Genomic DNA, 21876 nt, shown 5'->3' on the forward strand with positions numbered 1-21876 from the left:
CTTGCATTGAAACCTGATTTGAATTTCCATCCTGAATGGCTTAAGAGTAAAGACTAATGTTAAAACAGTATTATCTCACCTTTCTTTTTCTTTTTCTTGTAGTCTGTCCATGTGAGTGTGTGAAAAAGTTATTAATTTTATTTCTTTTAGCCTTGCAATATCTGCTTGAATTCCTACTAAAAGTAATAGTGACTCCGTTCAATAGTAGAGTTTTAAATACAGAAGATAAGCATTATGGTGAAAAAGGCTGGCATACCATCCTATCCCCAAAGCCCAGAGAGTGGCAACTTGAGCAATAAATGATTGTTTAAACTATATTTCTCATTCAAGTGTACAACAAACCCGAAGACCCTTTCCTGAAACTGTCTGTGACTTTCAGAAACATAATTGCTCTCAGCCTTTGGAAATGAAAATCGGGTGTTCTGAAGGTTAAATGGGCTATTCTTTGTTAAAGCCCCTGACATGACATCTGGAACATTCTGTTTCCTAAATCGCAAACATTTAGTCAAGTTCTGGAATATCACAGAAACACAATAAATGAATGTCATTTTTCAAAGAATAATAGAATCAATGTATAAAATGATAGACAAAAATAGCCTCGAATACTGAAATTCACAATCCTAAAATATTTATCTTCTCTAATTTGAAAAATAAATCCATCAAATGACTTCTACGGAAGAGTACTGGAAAACACGGAAATGGAACAGTTTTTGAATCTTCCCAAATTCTCCCATAAAAATCAGGATAGTCAAAGCAAAAATCCCTGGACATCTACTACAAATCCGTTATAAACTATGCTATGAATTACAGTAAACCCTTAATTTTGTGAACCTCGATTTAACAGACTTTGGATTTAAGGGACAAAATTTCTGGCCTGTATGTCATATGTAAAAATTAATACCTGTTAATTTTAAAATGCTTTTAACCAAGATTTGCTTATAATTAAATTAAGGGCTTTTTTTAAATTAATTCACTGTTATTTTCAACAAATTTTAGTGAAAAGGCTATATGTTGGGGAAAAAAAACACTGTAATAATTTCACTGATACAAATAAATATTACATATCTACAATTATAGTCTATATATGTAAATCTAAGAGTCACTGCTCGTAAACAATGTTCCACAAATGATTAGCACGTGATCATACTGAATCTCAAGTGGTAACTGGTTCTGTTGTTTCATAGCATGACTTTTTGAATCCTCTCCCGAGGATATTTTTTCCATTGCTTTTCAGAGAGAGTGGAAGGTGGGGAAAGAGAGACAGAGAAACGTTGATGTGAAAGAAACACATCGATTGGTTGCCTGCAACTGAGGTATGTGCCCTTGGCTGAAGTCAAACCCTGGACCCTTCAGTTTGTAGGCTGAAGCTCTAACCACTGAGCCAACTGGCTAGGGCCCACAGTGGTTTGCAGGAGTGCCTACCTATGTTCCCCCGTGAGCTCAGCCACACCCCAGCCATGTGCATTTGTTTACTCTCGGTAACTGGTGAATGTCGCATTTACTAGCCCTATTCAGTGTAAATTTAAAATTACAGTAATACCTATAGAAAACTTCTGTGAAAGTAAACTTTTCATACATAATTTTAATTACATGTGTCTATATATAAGTAAAACAGGTAAACTAATTTGTCAATTTTTTAATCGATGCATTTGGAAAGCCTACTTCATTATGTAATGGCTTTCGGCTTTGAGGGACCCCACCTCTCCAGAATTAGTCGGTTATACAGAGGCCTCAAAGCTGCGTGGGATGAGTAATTGCGCAGGATGAAGCAGCAGTTCAGCATCCGTGGCCTTAAGAACCCAACTCATTCACAGACAACTCTGGTAAGGAGCAGTCAGGGAACAGCAGCCGAAACAGGGAGAGCATCATGCGGGCTGTAGGCTGCGGGTGAATGCAAGGGGACCACGGTAAAGAAAGTTCGTGTAACAGTCTGGATCATGTAAAATCTAAAAACTAAAAAACCTAAACTCCTTTCTAGGACAAAGGCCCCCACTGAAAAGGAACTCCTTGGAGTGTAACGTAAATCGTCCTGAGCAGAAACACGAGGGACAAAGACAAGGAAAGGTAAAGGCAGATTTGGGGGGAAGTTTAGAAGAGGCAGATGATTAAAAGTAAAGATTCACGACTTTTATCGTTGTGTGGAAAAACAGAATTGGAAGGTCTAGATTTATGAAGTTAGAAAACCCGTCCTACCCAAATGTCCCCTCTGTGAAACTAATTTACCCTAACTATGAGAAGCAAGAAAGAACGTTGGTAGATTCCCAGACAAAATTATTTTAAGGAGAAAGTATCCAAAACACAGCCTTGCTCATCTGTGTGTTGTGTATGGCAGCCTTCTTGCTGCAACAGCAAAATTCAGTAGTTGCAACAGAAACCATACAGCCCGCAAAGCCTAAAATAATTACTAGTTTGCCCTTTACAGTAAAGTTTTGCCTTCCCTAGCCTAGAAGCCAGCTGTAACCAGATCCAACTTTTAAAAAGACTAGAAGAAGAGGCTAGCGGGATAGAAGTTGAGTACAAAAAGTGGTCAGAGTGAGAGCAGAAAGAAAATAGGCAATCACGGAGGCCAAAGCAAAGGTAGGCAAGCAGATGGGAGTAATCATTTCAGAATATTCCAGGCCTACATAAAAGAAGATCGAAATGTGCCTGCTCTATTTCAAGATATGAAAATAAAATAGTTGGGAAGCAGGAGCTCTCCCAATATTAGCTTTGAAGGATTTTAGAGAGGTAAGGCAAAAACTAGAGGGGGTTAAGTGGTCACATAAGATAAAAAAGCAGACTTTTGATTTATAAAGTTTATTTCATGTTCTGTCCCCTGCACTGTTACTCTGAATTATAAGGCTTGTGGAAAAGGGTCTCATAGTAATATGTTTTATTTACAAGAAATATATATATATATACGTATTCTTTTAAATTCAGATTCTAAGAAGTTAGTTTTATATTGCCTTACTGTAAAGACCCATTCATCTAACCGAGACTTCAGTGCAATGCTTTCTGATTCATGTGATATAAACTGTTGAAAGCGTGTTTCACACTGAGCATGCTGACAGAGTCCTTATTTCCTCTCATTTGAGTAAAATTTAATAAGAAAAATAGGGAGCTGACTTGGGAAAGACTCAACAGGAAAAATACATGGATGTGTGTGTATATACACGTATTTGGACAGAGTAGAGACTGGTTTTTCTTAGAATTTCCAGTGATGCAATGTAAGAATACCATACACTTGGGTACAAAGTAGCTCTCTATTTTTAAGTAATTCATTCTCAGTTCCAAATCAGCAAGTGTATCCTGACTATTCTGACTCTAAATATGATGCAAGCATCAAAATTATCCTTTAAATAATTAATATTCAAAAGTGCAAGGAAAGTATTTCCCCTCTTCTTACTGATTTAAAAGCTTAATAGTTTGTTGAATGGACTTGTAAAATAAATATTCAGAGTCAGAACCATACAAACTAATAAAAAGACACCTGGTGAGTAAGAGCTTGTCATTTCAAAAGTAGAAAAGAAAACCTGCAGCATATGAATCCCACTGAGGATTTTATTAAACTCAATAAAGAAATCTCCAGGGAAGTAAATACCCATTTTTGAGATTTTCAAAGTCTTTATAAGGAAAAGCAATTTAACAAACTAACAATGAATGTGTTTAGGCAGGGAGAAAAGAGTATTTAGAAAATGTTATTTGCTTTGCAGAACTGTTTTCCATTTTCTACTACAGCTCCTTGGAAAAAAGAAAATCAAAACAAAACAAACAAAAACAAAAGAAAACTATGTTTTTTTAAAAAAGATTTTAACTCACACAGAACTAATTCACAGTTGTTACTCATGGCTAATAAGCATAAACTAAACTAGGATTAATTTTCAGCCAATTACTAATTAAGGTGAATTATACACATCTGTTTTTAAGGATAATCATTTGCCTGATTTAAGTTAAATATTTGCTTTTGACAGTATTTTAAATTTTCTCCTGAATAGGAGCACATATTTGGGCACATTTTCATTGACATCAACAGTCTATAAAAACTAAAAAGTTGATTAATCTTTTTTAGCAAAATTACAAAAAAGACTATAATTAGCTACTTGATTAAATTATGTTCTGGATTTCCCTACTGCTATACATATCTCGATATAGAAGGGGTGTGTGTGGGTGTGTGTGTGGGGGGGGGGTGTGTGTCCTAGATATAGCTGCTGAGAGCTCACTGTGGATATAAATTATTGAATGGCTTTAGGGAAAATAACTTTTCCCTTTTCTTGATAGAGCAATGTTCCCTAAAAAAAATAAAGTGGATCATCATATGGTAGTTTTAATCATCTTGCCTATATCTAAGAAACTATCTGTTTACTTCTACTGAATTTCAGGGAATTTTGATAACATAAAGAATAAGTACTATGAATATTATGGGCTCAGAACTCTTAATATAGGACCTATAATATAACTGAATTTATGTTACTATATTCAGAAAATGGGACAAATTTCATATATTTTGCTAAATGTTTTTAATCGTCCTGTTTTGCCTATCATTTAACAATGCAATGATAAACATAACAAAAAAGCAGTGTGTTAGCAAAAACAGAAAAGGTGACTTAATATGCCTTTAAAATTTCCCTGCACTCCATTTAGAATGACCGAGTTCCATTTCACAACATCTAGACTGTGGAAAAAAGGGGGTTCTGTAGGAAGTAACCTCACAGGGGGGTGATCTGACCATTCATTTCTACCTGGGCAGGTCATGGTGGGTAGTCACACCCCAGGCATATAATTTCTTCAGTCAAAGGCCTTCTTTGCCTTGAGCAAGCCCTGTCCATTGTTTCTTATGCATCTAAACAGACACACCTTTGAAATAAGCCTAACCACACCCCAGGGCACAGAAACGTTGACTTTCCTGTAACCCAATCCACACCTTGCTTTCTCCCGCCTGCATGTTACGTTCCCTCCATTTCAAATGCATAAATGAAACTACAGAACTGTCATTCTTCGGAGCATTTTAGATCTTGCTTCCTGACAATTGTCATCAGTTTGGGCTCAAATAAACTCAAATAAAAAATTCTCTACAGGTTTAGATGCTTCTTTCATCAACAGATACACTGCATAAAATTTCAAGCAAATTTACTTTTTCAACATGTAACCAAGAGAACTAACCAACATCTCTTCAGGTAAACTCGGTGAACAGAAATGAAGTGGTATTATGAGTTATTTTAAGTTTGCTTAGAGTAATTAATTCTAACCCAGATAGATCCATGAGTCACTTGAAAAGAATGAAATTTATAAAACTGCACTGCTGAAGACAAAGTCCTAAATCAAACGGACACCAGCAAGGCAGGGCAACAACAAAAAAGCAACAGTTCTCTTTATTTGCTAGGTTTCTGGATTACATTTTTTGTGTTTTATTTAAATTTTTGGTAGTATAGACTTGTTTTCTTGGTAGAACACAAAACAACAAAAAGAAAACGGCTGGATTAATTACTGACTCCAACAAGGTCAAAGGCTGACTTAATAAGCCAATACCAAAAGTCTGAGTTGCCTTTTAAGTGAAGGCAGAAGGAAAAATAGAATAAAACTGAAAAACATGTCAGACAACTATTTCCTTTTGTGCATGTCTATAATCATTGTACATCCGAAAGTATATGTTCATATTTCAGAGGCCACCTTAAAAAGGGGACCCAATGGACTGTGGAAGTCTGTTCTGCATAGAATAAATGTATAAATCAAATACTGAGTGACTGCCACTTTCAAGTTAAATTTTCTTATAAATAACCGTTAGTTTTCATCATGTTCCTTCTCTGTTAAACACTGATAAAGATTCCCTCTTTAAATCATTATAGTTTCCTCTACGCTGTCAACAAAGAGATTTAATATGGTGATAAAGAAATAAATGTAGAATAGTGTGTTCTTTCCAAGACTTGTACATTTTGTGTAGAGCTTTAAAAGCCATTATATATTTTCTTTACTTCTACTTAAACAATATCATCAATTTATTAAACTACAACAGCCAAACAAAATTTTAAATTCAGTGATTCATGAAAACTATGTAGAATTCGGGATATATCAGATATAAGGAATATATAAATAGAAGCCAACTTGTTAAATAAGTCTTTTGTGTTTTTGTAATTTAAACTATATACTTTTCATAAATTGTTTGTATCCATCATTCTATCTTTGATTTAGTTTTAGCTAATATAAATTCTATTATACCAAAAGTCTAATGAGCCTTGATTTTTGTGAGAGGAAAAAAACACACACAAAAAACTGTGCTGGTAAGAGATTGTTTTAACTTATAAAATTGGTAAATATTACTGTAATTAATAGCGTTGCCTGATATTTAGTAAAAAATTATTATATACAAGATCCACTGGTAAAATATATCTGTATTAACTGCCCATCCAATTTAATCCTCACAAAGAGCTTTATGATGTTACCTACATATCATAGTTGAGAAAGCTGAATCTCATGGCAGTTAAAAAATTGCTTTAGGCCTTTCAGCTATTAAGAGAGCTGTGATTCAAACCCAGTTGACTTCAAAACCTGTGGGGTTGTTTTGTTTTGTTTTTTGTTTTTGCTTCAGTAACACACTAAAATAGTTTAAGGCAGCTCCCAAATCTAGTACAACAGAATCAGAGCGTAAGTGTGAAGTACACAGAGAACCTGGGAAGGGCTCACAACAGCATTTTCTCCTCTTTGTGTTAATGGACATTATATTATGTATACCTCATCCACATAGAGAGGAAAACATTAAAGGCAGCTATCAGGTAACTTTAAAAAAGTGAGAAAACTATAGCTAGCATCTTAAAAATTGTCAAAAGATCTGGAAACAGCCCAAGTGCTCATCAGTAGTTGCATGGATAGAAAAGATGTGATACATTTACACAACAGAATACTACTTGGCTATTAAAAAGGAGGAACTCTTCCCCTTTGTGACAGCATGGATGGACCTGGAGATTATCACGCTAAACCAGTCAGAGAAAGACAAATACCATGTGATCTCACCTATATGTGGAATCTAAGGAACAAAATAAACTGACCAACAAAATAGGACCAAAGGGGTGGGGAGGGACTGGAAGAGATTTCCCAAAGAACATATATGCATAACACATGGGCACAAACAACAATGTGGTGAAGCAGGGGAGGCTGGCTGGAGAGGGGCAGAGGGGAGAAATAAAATGAGGGATATCTGTAATAGTGTCAATTAAAAAATACTAAGTAGGTGTCTTAACTAAAACACTGAAAGACTTTAAACTCTAATTATATCTTGTTATTCAATAATATAGGCGCAATGAACATGAAAAGAAAATATTTTATGATTTAATCTTTAAGAGACACAGGGAACAAAATATCTGAAAATGGTAGGTATGTAAGATTTGAAATGAAGACATAAAATGTAGGTTATTGCAAGAAGAATGTACAATAGCACTCACTTTAGTTAAGGACAGGAACAGTAAATGATACACTGAAAGCATTTTTTCCTTTTGGTTTAAGTTATGATAAACCTAAGGCAATACTGATATTGGTACATATAATTCCTAAAATCAACTGTTTATTTTTTTCTAAGAGTTTTGTAGTCTTTAAAAACTCTGAATTTACAAACATTATTTTTTTTGAAAGCCAAAATCTACATATATGAAAATATTCCCCAAAGCATTTAACTGTCTTGTATATTTAGTAAAAACACTGACATTTTCAGAAATTGATCACTATTTCATTAGAAAAGGTAATAGGAAGTCAATATTTTGAACATAAGAAAATACTACCACCATGTAAATTATAGATTTTATATAGATTATACATTTTAAACTCCATTTTTATTTGACTATGAAACTTTTGGAGGGTTTTGTCCCCCGGCAATGCAATTTCATTTAATTTTAAATAAAAATAATTTCTTCCTATTATGTATGGCTTTTTGTCACTATAACTAGATACTTTAATATTGGGAGTTATAATAATTTGGTTGATTGTATAAAACAAAGAAAAAGAGTGAAATAATTAGAGTATTAAAATATTTACAGGAATAACAAGAGCATGGGAAGGAAAAAAAGGAAGCTGAATTTCATTTGTCTGGTTTTTGTAATGGTGACAAATTTCATCTTCACACCAAAGGATGCAAGAATTAGACACAAGGTGTTTGGTTTTTGGAAGCTCCATCCCATCATTTTCCCACAAGCTGTGCTCCAGCTGTTTTCCCCTTGGCTAACCACTGGACACTCACCTGGCAGCTCCCTGTGGTGATACTTAAGCCTATCCCCCTGGAAAATAGGCCTGAAGTTTCCTTATCACTATAAAAATATGTTGTTTCCCTCTACAAAGTTTAATTCTAATCAAGTTTTTAAGGTATCTTTATTAAGAAATATCCCCATGTAAAGGTGAGCACTGAATAATTATAGGATTTCAAATTAGAATATGTTACATCAGGCAGCCAATTATATCACAGACATTGCAAGCCACTCCAAATGAGAATTAATTTAAGGCAGTGATAGAACATAATCATTCAACTCATACTGAGTGATGCCTACTTTGAAACAGGTATTCGATTATGTATAGGGAAGATAAAAAAATAATTTCTATCATTGGAAAAATATTTTCTTGTAAAGGAACATTAATAGACAAATTATGATATATATATGTCATGTTCTCTTACAGAACATAAAAGACGGTTATGAGGAAAGTCTTCACCGAAGAAGTAATATTTAGGCTGTGTCTTGGAGAACGTGTGGAGGTCTATCAGGCATGAAAGAGGGAAAAGCATTTCATACAGAAGGGAAAAGCATGAGGAGAGACTGAGAGGGCGGGTGCAGGAAATGGGGACGCATTCCTATACAGGAGCGCAGGTATGGTCTGGATGGTGGGGAACGGTCACAAATGAGGCTGGAGAAAAGGCCAGGTCTAGACTTACCTCACAAATACACTGGAGGCTGGAACTGAGGCTGTGGTTAGTAAAGCCATGTGGGGGTAGTTCAGCACAAGGACAGCAGAGATAAACTGGATTTCAGCAGGTGACTGATACCAAACTCATCGGCACTTTACTGCTTGGGGAAAGCGGCAAAGAGCTCGGATTGTTCAATGACATTGGAAGAAAATGATGAATGTATGTCCTAAAGCTGTGAACCAGAAAAGCTCTGATTAGAAAAGAAATTCTGTTCTAGAAAGTAAAGGATTTGGTGATTTACAGGCTGAGCTGCGGGTGTAAGAAAGTCACCTGTATTACACCAGGATTTTTTAGCTTAGGAGGTGGGTTGGATGATATTTATTTATTTACTTATTTAATTTTAAAATATATCTTTATTGATTTCAGAGAGAGGAAGGGAGAAGGAGAGAGAGAGGTGGAAGCATCAGTGACAGAGAGTCATTGATCAGCTGCCTCCCACACGCTCCCCAGCTGGGGATCGAGCCCACAACCAGGCCTGTGCCCTGACTGGGAATCGAACCTCGATCTCCTGGATCCTAGGGCGATGCTCAAACGCTGAGCCACGCCAGCCGGGCATGGATGATGATCATTTTAACCACAACTAGGAAGATGGAACGGTATGAAAGTGAGCACAAATAAACTCACGTTTGTACATGTAGAAAACTGGTATAAAATTCTGAAGCTCAATGACAGAAAATAAAACCAGATTTTGGAGTTTCCACTAGAAAGCATTTTAAGCAAATTATTGATTAGGTAACACAGGAAGTGTGTTTAAAGAGTAGACAGAAAATAGTTCCTTTACAGACAATTAACATTTAAGGAATAAAATGGGAAAAGGGCCAATGAAGACAACTAAACAGGAGTGACCAATCAGCTTGGTTTCACATTTTGAATAAGAGAAAATTACAAGAAATAGGGAGTGATTTCCATTTCAAATGCTGTGTTGGTCAACATTCCCTTAGGTTTAAATTAGTGACACCTGTTTCAGAAAGGCCCAAGACCCTTATGCAAAAGAAAAATACTACTTACAAAACAACCTAAAGAAAATAAGTCAATATTTTCCCCCCAACTATATTCAAAGAAAGAAAAGACCGCTTGGTCTAAAAAATGAATCCTGCAGCGTTTCTATCTCTAACCTGCAGAGAGGAATGAGTTTCCATCTATTTGCTTTTCATGACTACAATTTAGTTTTATAGTTACCATTTCATTTCCCTGGCTGCAATAAGCCATTCATACATTGTGCTCACCCGCAGACAGTTATGTTTCAGAGGACTTACCCTGTGCAAAGGGGAAAAGCTTGTGGGTGGCGAACAAGGGGGAAAATTCAGGAAAATGTGTTCTCCTTCTATCACATGAATTGTGCAAAATTTCCTTCTGCACGATGCTTGTTTTGTAAACTTAATGCTGAATGCTTTATACCCTACTACTGATGGCAAACACAGGCACTAGCAGAACGATATTCTTCAGTTGGTCCTCTGGTCAGTCTTTCCTTTATCATGACTAATTTATTAGGTCATTGTTATTATTATTATTTGCTTAAGAGTGTTTTTTAAGTCTGTTATTGGTGTAGGTATACATTTTATATATGTTAGATACTGAGAGCAAGAGATTGGGAACTTTAGGGGAACAAAAGATTTCTCTTCTGCTAAAAGTAGAGAGAATCAGAGAGGAAACTACACATGTGTTTTCACCCCAGTTAAGTCTATTAAATGAAAAGAATCAAGTTCTAGAATGCTTTTCAGGTTTAGAAAATGATGTTATGATTTTAAGCAATTATGCTAAAACAAGATAGACTGTTTCACATTTTTCTTCCCACTGCAATGTGAAAACTTAATCCTACATTTTTACTCACATCTGTTTTAATAAGCTTTGTCTTTAGACCATTTGTTTCTTTTCTTTTGTGCCCATGTGTTCTGTAAAGATATAATGTACCAGTTCCCTCCATAAAAGAAGATGACACATTTGATCCACCATTAAGGAGAAAGGTTTTTGGGGGTTTTTTATGTTGTTAAGATAAATTTGATAAAATTTTCATTAATTCACTCATGCACAGGAGGAAATATACTAAATGTTGAGGATTCCATATGACATGGTCCTGAAGGACCTTGGAGTTTAGGAAGGAAGCCAGCAAAAAGCTAGAACTATAATCCTCAATCACAATGTCAGTAAAACCAACTGAGAACCAATTAACTAAGGTTCTGATGACATTAATATCCACAGGCCATTTTAGGTGACAGAGCGTTCCATGCTATCTATATAATACAATCTAAAACATATTTACTTATGTAAATTCCAAGTGAAAAAGAATACCTATTATCTTTAGTATTTTTCAAAAAATAACTATGAAACCATAATTATTATCCCAAAAATACTAAGGATATAGGTTTCCTATAATCACATTATTATCATTATAATATAATCAATAAATTATACTATAATTATATGTAACATGTAATTAAATTTTACCTTATATATAATTATATATAATAATAGTTATATTAATAATAAAACAACTACAGAAATAATAGCTGGCATTTATTAAAGGCTTATTTTGTGCCCAGCACACTTATCTCAGGTTAAAAAAAAACATTATCTCCTATAATATCACCTTAAACTATAACATAGCAGTATTAATATAAGAGGAAAACAGAGCATTGAGTTGCTTAAACCACAATAAATGCTGGTACACAAATTCATATCCAAAAGGTATAATTTCAAAGATCATGCGGTAACCACTGCACCACATATTTTAAAACAAAACAATGTACAGTTTTCATTTCATTTCATTTCAAAATCTAGCTTTTAAATAGCATAAGAGTTAAGATGACATTCTTTTTTTTTTCTGGATTCATCTGTCATTAGTAGAAAAACAGTGCTATGAGATAATTAAACATTAATGAAATGTAAATTATCCTTTGGTCCAAAAGCATTAGTCCAAAAGTTATAACTCCTCAATAAATGCTATGGTTTGATAAAAATGCTATCAACAGCATCTCGCTAACAAAACCAATATTTTAAGTCTGATTCTGACAAAGACAAAAACTAATAACATTAAGCATCATAATTACTAATTAGTGGATTTAGATTATTTTCCTGTGTGATATTAGGTAAAATCAATTTTATTTATAAATAATCTGTAATAGGCTTCATAATATAATGCAATAATATCGCTTTAAAAATGCTACATCATTAATTAAATTGACCCCACTTTGGAAGCATCTCATTGCTTTTATCCTTTGGTCTGGGAATTATACATTATAAATGTCAAGCTTCAACTTGATCATATTCCAAGGGTTCTAAATTATTAGACTGTTTAACGTAACTTATTGTTAATCAACTGGACTCATCTTAGACTTTTTCCTGAATAAAATTTTATGACATCAACATTAGGACAATAAACAGCAATATGTGTAATTTACTTCTGTTATTTTCCATCCTTGATTCACTATAAGCTTCATGAAAGTGAAAACTTTTTTTTTTTAATCTATGTTATCAAAAGCTAGAAAAGTGGCTGGTACATAGTAAGTAGGATGAATAAATAGAGATTATAAGACTTATCTCCATACTGTAACTTCAAACCAAAAACAAAAATATTATGAACTTAAAAATGAATAGCTAAAAATGTTTTCACCACAAACTTAAAGTACAAATTGTATCCATGCCTCGAAGTAAATATTTCCAAGAACTATCCTACTGATCATCCTTCCTTAGTACATAGTAATATACTATTCAATGGAAACAAATTTCCTTTATTGTAACTCAAATATTTTCTGCACTGTAAATGTGTTGGAACTAGTATCATAAAGTCTACAAGTAGAAATGCATCCTACTTACATGTCTTAATATAAAAGTTTACCCTTTATAAATTTAAAATATAAATATATTAAAAATGTATAATGCTTTTCACATGGCAAAAATCTAGTATCACGAAATTCTACAAATTATGAAAAGTTTAAGATCTAGATGAAATTTGCTATCCTAACACCTCAAATCAAGTCAAAATCACATGTTCATTAATATTGTCTACTCAGGACTTATTGTAGTCACTGTGTGATTACAAATTAAAAGGTACTTTCCCCTCCTAAGTCTTTAAAGACACCTCAGCGAAAGCACTCACTGATTATTTTGAACACCTATTTGAGTTCATGACAGTTATCTTGTGGTTAATGGACTGATCATGAAACCGCAGTCATTACCAAAGATGTTTAAGGTTCTATTTTAACATCCTAATAGAAAATAATGGATTTCATATTTTTATGTAATGAAGTTTAAATGTCAAGACTTGTTTTCAATTGTACATTTCAAACACCTACCTTCTAGGCTCTATTAATAAATTACATGCTCAGTTATTAGGAATGAGTTGTTGGAAGTAAGTACCAAAACTCTTCATAAATCAAGCTTGGGATTAAATTAATTTTCCACCCATTAACTATCAAAACCAAATTTGTGGCAACTCTATGGCAAAATCTATTTTAAAATGTGTTTTAGTTGCTTGAGTTAAGCGCATTTAAAAGATGGAAAACCATATCATCGGAGAAAAGAAGAATTTAGTTGATTATCATTTAATTTATATATCAGAAGTAATATATAAGCTATTTAAAACTACTTCCCTCATTGATAACCCCCCTCCTTTTTTGTCTACCACTATTCCAGGAAGGTGTTGACTTCACTTTATAAAGTATTTATCATTCACGATGCACAGCCCAGTGTCATGGAAAAAGCATTAGTTTTGGAGTGAGGCAGAAACCAAAGCTAACTTATAGCCAAGTTGATTAAGCTGATTTTCAGATCTTCATTCATAATATTATAACACCTACTTCATAAAATTATAATCTAAGTGGGAAAACTTCAATAAAAGTGCTAGCTTAGTTCTAGCATGGATTCCTTTGCCGGCTCCTCTCTAACTTGCCTCCTCTAAATATCTAGGTTTTACAGGGCATAGTTCTGCCACCTTTCTGGTGTCTCAGTCCACTCTTCCTTAAAATGGTATCACTACATACCTTCAAATCTATTTGTAGAAGACTAGAAGCTGGTTTATGCTTCTACATTCAACTTGGTGACACTTTCACTTGAATATTGCCCATAAACACTGAATTCTTAATCAACATCCCTACCCCATTCTGCTGATAAAAGCATTTTTCCTATCGCAGTTTATGGCACCAAAATCTACTCACAAGTCAGATACATCATACAAGAGAAAAACTGTGACCTATTAGTTCAACCTATGTGTCCAAACTATTATCAAGTCCTGTTAATTATACCTTCAAAAAAGCTCTGCAACCACACTAGCTGGAGTCACGAGGTGGATTACCAAACCACTTTGTTTCTCCTGCCCTCACATCTGCTCTTGTCCCTCCAAACCTCCAGCTCACCTTTCTACATGGTCTCCCACTCATGGTCCTCCAACAAAACACTTCAGCAGCTAGAATGATTTTTTTTCAAATGCAAATCTGATCAAAAATGTGATATTGTGATTTATAGTAAGAAATATATATTTGGTTTTAGTCTCCATTTCCGGAACAGAACTCTAGAGCAGTGATTTTCAAACGGTGTGTCACAAGAATTTTTAAAACATGCCATACTTGACCTCTTTTCCCTTAGATTGTCAAATGAAAAAATGACAACAGCTAATGCAACAACAGCCTTCTGCTGTAAATGAATCAAATTATACCTGTTGTGTTTTTATTTTGGCAGATCAGCAAGAAATATAATTTTTGGTGTGCTGCAGAACTTTAGTAACTATTTTCTTTTGCCATGAGATGATAAAAGTTGAAAATCTCTGCTCTAGAGCTAAAACCCTGGAATTTCCTAAGGAATGAGAGCCTAAAGGTGTCTGTTGCTATGTTAATGAGGTCACTTTTGGAAAGCCCCAGGGTAACCTAAGGATGAGGGCTGGTTGCCAGTGGAGCCACCCTGTGATTAGAGGGTTGCAATTTTCAGTTCCACCCACTGACCTCCAGGGAAGAGAGGGACTGGAGCTTGAGTTCAGTCACCAATGGCCAATGATTCACTCATGGCTATGTAATGAAACCTCCATAAATCTCCCAAAGGACCAGGTTCATTGAATTTCTGGATCGGTGAACATGTAGAGATATGGGAAGAGTGGTGCATTCAGAGAGGGCATGGAAGCTCCGTGCCCTTCCCCCATACCTTGCTCTAAGTCTCTCTTCCATCTGGCCAGTCTGGAGTGATATCATTTTAAAGTAAACTGGTGATCTAATAAGCGAAATGTTTTTCTGAGTTCTGTGAGCCATTCCAGAAAATTCATCAACCAAGGAGGGGGTCGTTGTTGTAACCTCTGATCTGCAGCATGGTGGTCAGAAGCAGAGGTGACAACCTGGACTTGCTACAGGCATCTGAAGTGGTGGCCTTGGGGGGTGGGGGGGAGTAGTCTTATAGTACTGAGCCCTTAACCTGTAAGAACTGATGACAGCTCCAGGTTGATAGTGTCAAAATTGAGTTGAAATGCAGGACACACAGATGGTGTCAGAAAGGTGTTGGTTGGTGTGGAGAAATCTACCCCTTCCCATGTTGGAAATTGGTCCTAGAACCTTTAACAACAATCTACTCCCCATTCAAAAGTAAAAGTCTCCATTTCAAAAGTTCCCCATTTTTTCTAAAATAAAGGATAAACACTATAAAACGACCTTACGTACATGGCATGATCATGATCTTTTAGCTGACAAAACTAAACTAGCCTGATACTGAATAGGACTATCCCAGCATGGAATGGAAACTCGGGACACTGGCTCTTATTTTAGCTCTACTGAAGCCCCAGTTACACTTATTTTATGGTGGGACAAAGGGAAATGGGGACTTTGGAAACTCAGGAATTTAATTCCACAGAAATAAAGCTTTCTACCATATCTCATCTCCCCGTGTGAGTTTCAGAAAATACTTTTTCTAGGGATATCACAAGAAGTCCACCCCCACAAGCTGCTGGAGTTGATGAGGACTTCTCTTACCTGATAACAATAGCTCCACTACTGTTCACCCCAAGTTTTTACGTAATTCCTTAAGTGACCCCCTATATCCAGCCTACATCTTTGCAATTAGCCCTTTCATAAATAAACCCCCAACGAAATATCACAAGTTTTAGAAAGTCCTCTGTTTCCTGTTTAGACCTAAGTGATACACAAAATAAGGGTGCTCTCTTAGTTCCCAGGAACCCTGGCCCTCTCACACACTGTTTCCTCTACCTGAAACTCTTCCCTGACTAATCACCTGGCTGGCGCCTCATCATAATTCAAGTCTCAGCTTAAATATCATTTCTAAAGAAATCGCTTGCCCACACAATATGGAAAAGGTCCTAGGTTTTATAGTATAATAGCTTTTCTTTTTTGTTCTTGGTATCCACAATTTTGCAACTGTGTATGCAAGTTATATTGTTTATGTATCACTCTACTCCAGGCTCCATGAAGAGAGGAGCCATTTCAGTTTTATTAACTGGAAAACAGAATGCTTGGCACTGTAGGCACTTATTAAATATTTATTGAAAGGATAAATTCAGTAAGTGGTCTGTCGGTTACAACTATTGATTACAAACTATGTATCAGCTATGTGTATCATAGAGTCAGTATAGTGTAGTGGTTAAAAGCATGGTCTCTGGAGTCTGACCCTCTGAGTCTAAATTCTAATTCTGTCATATACTATTTTTGTTTTATTTTAACCAAGTGATTTACTTTCTCTATGCCTCAGTTTTTCTTCTATTTGTTTAAAGGACATAATAATAGAACCTATCACATACACTTGTTGTCAGACTTGAATCAGTTAACATCTGAAAGTGCTCAAGTTTATGAGCCTAGAATTAATAAGTGCTACATAGGTATTATTGTAATTATTATTATTATTTTATTATGTAAACAGTACATAAAACAAAGGAAGTACAATGAGAAGTGTAAGTCTATAAAGAGTTCTCGGTTTAATGAGAGAAGAAAGGTACATATAAAAATAAATTCAACATCACTAGACTACCACTAAATAAGTGGTGGTCTGATAATACATAAAAATAAAGGTATAAGGAGGCGTCAGAGTATTCAAATTTATTAAGAAAATCTTAATGATTCATTTTATGGGGCATATAAAAATCATGGGGCATTACACGTCAGGCAAGGCAGTGTTTATGAGGTAGAAGCCTAACTATAGTATCACCAATTACTATAATCAATAAGAATTTTAAATATCTTGCATAAACCTAATTTTAAAAAAATTATATTTTGTATTTGCTTATTTTCTTATATAGATCTATTAATCAATGCAGAAAATAACTATAAATTATGTATTTATACAATATATAATCATACATATATATATATGATTACATAGGTTTAAAATGTTTTCTGAAATATATCCGCATATAATTGTATAGTGATAATCTATTAAAAATGTTATCTGAACTACATTGTAATTCTCTATCTGTAGTCCATAGTTATTAATATAAACATACAATTGAAATAATGTGATTAATTCTTCCTAAAATAAAATAAAGATCCTAGATATGCCTTTACCAAATTGATCTTTAATCACTGAAAATAGAATATAAAGTATATCATTCCTGCAGCATATTAATCTCACCAAATTCGAGGCATCTGTTCCTGGAAAGAGTGCATTACTTAAGAAGCCCCAAGTTGCTAACCAACTCCTAAAACCCTTTCATGCTCTCCTCTGAACTTCCAATCAGCTTTCTGCTAATTTCCACTTCTCTTTTGTAAGTTTTCTTCTCTATTAGCTTTAACTGAAATCTGGCTCTTGAAGCCACAGCAGGTGGGGAAAAGGGGAAAAAGTAAAATCCCTGCCCTAATGGATCTTGAATTCTAATGGGAGGAAAGACAAAACAATACAAAATCAGTTAAACCTAGACCTTGTCTAATTATAACTGCAATTCATCCAATAGTGCACTCTCAGACATTCCAGTCTTGGAACCTCATTCTCTCCGAGTACCCACCGCAACAATCTTTCCCCTTTGCAGAGCCCCGCCATCCCTGGCAATCGGTCTTTCCTATTCCTCACGCCCCTTCGCCCTGCGTGCGTCCCACGGCGCATCGTCGGGTCACTTTATTGCACACAACCTCACTTCCTTTAGCCAAGCCACCCCGGGAAAATGTAATGCCATTTCTACTGGCCTCTATGCAACGGAACGTGATGGGAGGAAAGGAAACGTAGGCTGAGAGAGCTTCTTCCACATTCATTCTCTCTAATCTCAGATGAGTCTTCTGGGTCTGCCTGGGAACTGTATTTCTCTAGCGCATGCCCTCTGCCACTCTCCTCCAGGTTCAACAAGCTCTTTTGCTTGTGACCCTTCTGAAATAGCTTGAAAAATTCTGTACCTCCATTATTTTCTCAGGTGAAAATTTAAAAATCTTTATTATAAATTTAAATAGTTGCAAATGATATTTCTGATAAACAATAAATATATGTTATTTGTCTGAAACAAAGCATGGTTTATGTATACAAATTATTTTTGTGACCAAGGAGTTTTAAGTATTATTGTTTTCTGCTATATTGACTTATTACAATTATAAGTAATTTATAATTAATAAAAATAGGTAAATATAGTCTAAATCTTGATTAGTAATTATCAAATATAAATGTGTCATTTTATTAGACTATATTACATTATAAGATACAAGGGCATTTTTAGGTTTTCTCTGTTCTGATTTTGTATGTGTATCAATGGACTGATAATATTGCTAAAATTAGCCTGGGTTCAATATAATTTCTATTTCTTACTATCCTTCTTATAGATGTACGAATAAGTAAGTAGGAATAGAGCTTTACTATAGGACTGTATGTCAGTTTAATCAAGTCCTAAGAATACCAACAATCACATAATGATATATTACCCAATGCAATTAATTATCTAACAGTTGTTAAATTGGTCAGGTCCTTTTCGTTAAAGCCAATAACATGAAAACCATTTGATTTGCAAAAGGGCTTGTTACTTAGGTGAAAGAGTAATTTGCTATTTTAACCCAAATAATACGATTTTACATTTATCTTTCTGTTTTGAATCAGAGGTTAGTTCACTGAGGGGCAATGCCCCCGAAGCGGCGGGTGGTCCCTGGTAGAATGAAAGGAGGTGAGAAGGAAGAGCCTATACAGAGCTCCAGGCTCAGGCAGAGAGGGTAGGGAGGAACACCACAAAGGAGAGGGCTTTGAAAGGGGCATTTTAAAAATGATCAGTGGCCACATACCCACAGGAAAGTTTACGTCTTGCAAACCCTAGGTCACTATTTTCATTTCTTTCTTCTCAAATTTCCAATACTTCCTTGCTCATCCTCTCAGCTGATTATCTTGCTTCCTACTTATTAAGAAAATAAAATAAGCTGCCGGGCCGGCAGGGCTCAGCAGTAGAGCATCGACTTATGATCCAGGAGATCGCGGTTCAATTCCCACTTAGGGCACATGCCCGGGCTGCGGGTTCGATCCCCAGCAGGGGGCGCGCAGGAGGCAGCCGATCCATGACTCTCATCATTGATGTTCTATCTCTCCCTCTCCCTTCCTCTCTCTCAAATCAATAAAGACATTTTTTAAAAAGAAAAAATAAAAGAAGCAAACTTGAACAAAAGTTTCCTGGGGGAGGGGGAACGGGTGCAGGGGGTTACTGGGGGAAAGGGGAGCATCTGCAATACTTTCAACATAAAGATACATTTTGCAAAGGTTCCCGCCAGCCCGCCCGCCTGCGCCCGGAGCTGCGCGCCCGAGCCCCTGTATCGCTCCCCTCGGCCCCACGCCCGCCATGGGCTCTTCCCGTGGACGCCACCCCTCCCTCGGGGAGCCAGGTCCCCTCGAGGGGTCTGCCTCTCAGCAGGATTCGCTTTCTCCTTCTCAGATCCTCACTTTTTCTCCTTTCATTTTATTACTCGCAGCAGCTTTCAAACGCGCTTAGAAAATTCCTTTTATCCCATTTCTCCCTCCAGCTACTGCCCTATTTTTCTACGCTGCTTTGCAAAAAAAAAAAAAAAAAGTGTTGAGAGAGTTTTCTGTCCTCACCAACTCCCACGGCTCTTGGCTCGTCAGCTCTAAGCTCGTCCTCACGGCCCGAAACCGCGCTGCCAGGCCCCGGCCACTCCCGCCTGGGGCTCGCTGGGCGCGCGGGGAAACGCGCCCTCCGCACGCCCAGGGCCCCGCTCCCGGCTGCCTCCCGCCCTCGCCACGCCCGCGGCACAGCCCGGCTTCTCCTCTCCTGCGCCTCCTCGCTGTAGGGACAGGAACGTGCCGTGGGGAGCAAGGGGCACAAAAACACCCGATGCGGCCGGCGGGGCTCAGCGGGTGAGCATCGACCTGGGATCCAGGCGATCAGGGTTCGATTCCCGGTCAGGGCACAGGCCCGGGCTGCGGGCTCCATCCCCAGCAGGGGGCGCGCAGGAGGCAGCCGATCAAGGACTCTCATCACTGATGTTTCTCTCTCCCTCTCCTTTCCTCTCTCTCAGATCAATAAAGATATATTTTTAAAAAACACCCAACAACACACATTTGATGACAATAGGTGGAGTGTGAACAGACTTGGCTTCTTATAATTTCTCATTAATCTGTCTCATGTGTGATTATGTCAGCTGAAATGTATGTTCAAAAAGATAAAAAAAAGGTAAGATGAATAAAAAAATAACAGTTGGTACTCTATCATTAGTTTATGTGAGAGTAACTTGGAAGAGAGTAGTATCAATTACTGAATATCAAAAATGTCATTAGAAACTGGCCCCAAAAACCCCCACAAAAAATCCATTTCATCCTAGAATAAAAATCCTTGAATCTGTTTTGGCTATTAGAGACCATTTAACACTTTTATTCATCTCAATCTCATTTCAGGGAAGGCTAAATAGTAACACATACTTAAAAGAATATAGTAAGCATAAAGTTGTAAAATGTACAACATTATTGGTAATAAAATATTTTGAAGCTTATCCTAGGGTATATTTATTCCATTTCATTTATTTTTCCCTGCATTTGTCCTTGAAGAACTCCTTCAATATCACATATCTAGGTTCCAATGTGAATGAGCACATCGAAAGGAGAAATGTTTAAATTCTAACATACTGTGAGATTAATAAACCATGAAAATCTGACATTGCTACAGATGCAGGGCATTAATTGCCTTCAGATACACATTTAATCTCTATATCCCATAAAAATTTAGTTATGATTTTTGAGGTAGCAAGACAATTGCTAAGACAAAATTGTTTCTATGCTCAATGTACATATTAAGTCATAAAATGAATACTTAGTTCTACAAAGCATATATTTTAAATATTCAAGCACAGAAGATCCTCAATGAAAGTAATTTTGTTCAATGTCATTTCCTTATAATGTTGATGAGATGTCAAGGGAACATGACTCTTGTTTATATCAATTAGCATATGGTAAAATTACTCTCATTTCATATCATTTCACTTAAAGTTGCAGAACCTGTTGAGGATGTTCAGTGAGGAGTTACTGCATGTTAATCTGTGTTAGGCTTGCCCACCCAACTATCTGTAATGTAAGTATCATAACTGCCCCCATTACTTCTCCAGTCAGCATCCTGCTGTAATTTAGGATAGAGCTAGAACCAATAAGTGAGAAAAATTAGGAAATAATCACGGTAATAATGCTCAAGTACAATCATCAAGAAAGCAGTGACCAGGAAGAAGACAAAACAGAAAACTAATCTCTAAAATTGTTCTTAATCGAAGGTTTACTCTTTCATGTTAAGGACAGTGCTTGGCTTGAGGCAAATCGAGATACACAGTTATGATAATAAAAAATGGTTACAGTTGTAATTAGGGGAAAAGATAATTCAACTCCTTGTTTTACTCAATAGAGTTCTCTTATGTCTGAATTATAGTTGGTAAATGACTTGGCAAAATTCAAGCAGTTCTTTATAAAAATATATATAATAATGCATTATTTGTGTTATTATTTGATGTTTATTTCTTGACTCAAGTGCCATAGAGATTACATTCTCCTGGAATATTATTATATAATAGAAGAATCTCTGCCCC

The 21876-nt window shown here is 35.9% G+C and overlaps 1 protein-coding gene across 2 annotated transcripts in view; it reads right to left on the minus strand.

Annotated features, from left to right (window-relative positions):
- CCSER1 (coiled-coil serine rich protein 1) overlaps positions 1-21876 on the minus strand; it is a 1053060-nt gene that overhangs the window by 765231 nt on the left and 265953 nt on the right. The window lies entirely within an intron of this gene.

The sequence above is a fragment of the Miniopterus natalensis genome, chromosome 1, assembly GCF_054644295.1.
Source record: "Miniopterus natalensis isolate mMinNat1 chromosome 1, mMinNat1.hap1, whole genome shotgun sequence".
In the NCBI taxonomy this organism is placed as follows: domain Eukaryota; kingdom Metazoa; phylum Chordata; class Mammalia; order Chiroptera; family Miniopteridae; genus Miniopterus; species Miniopterus natalensis.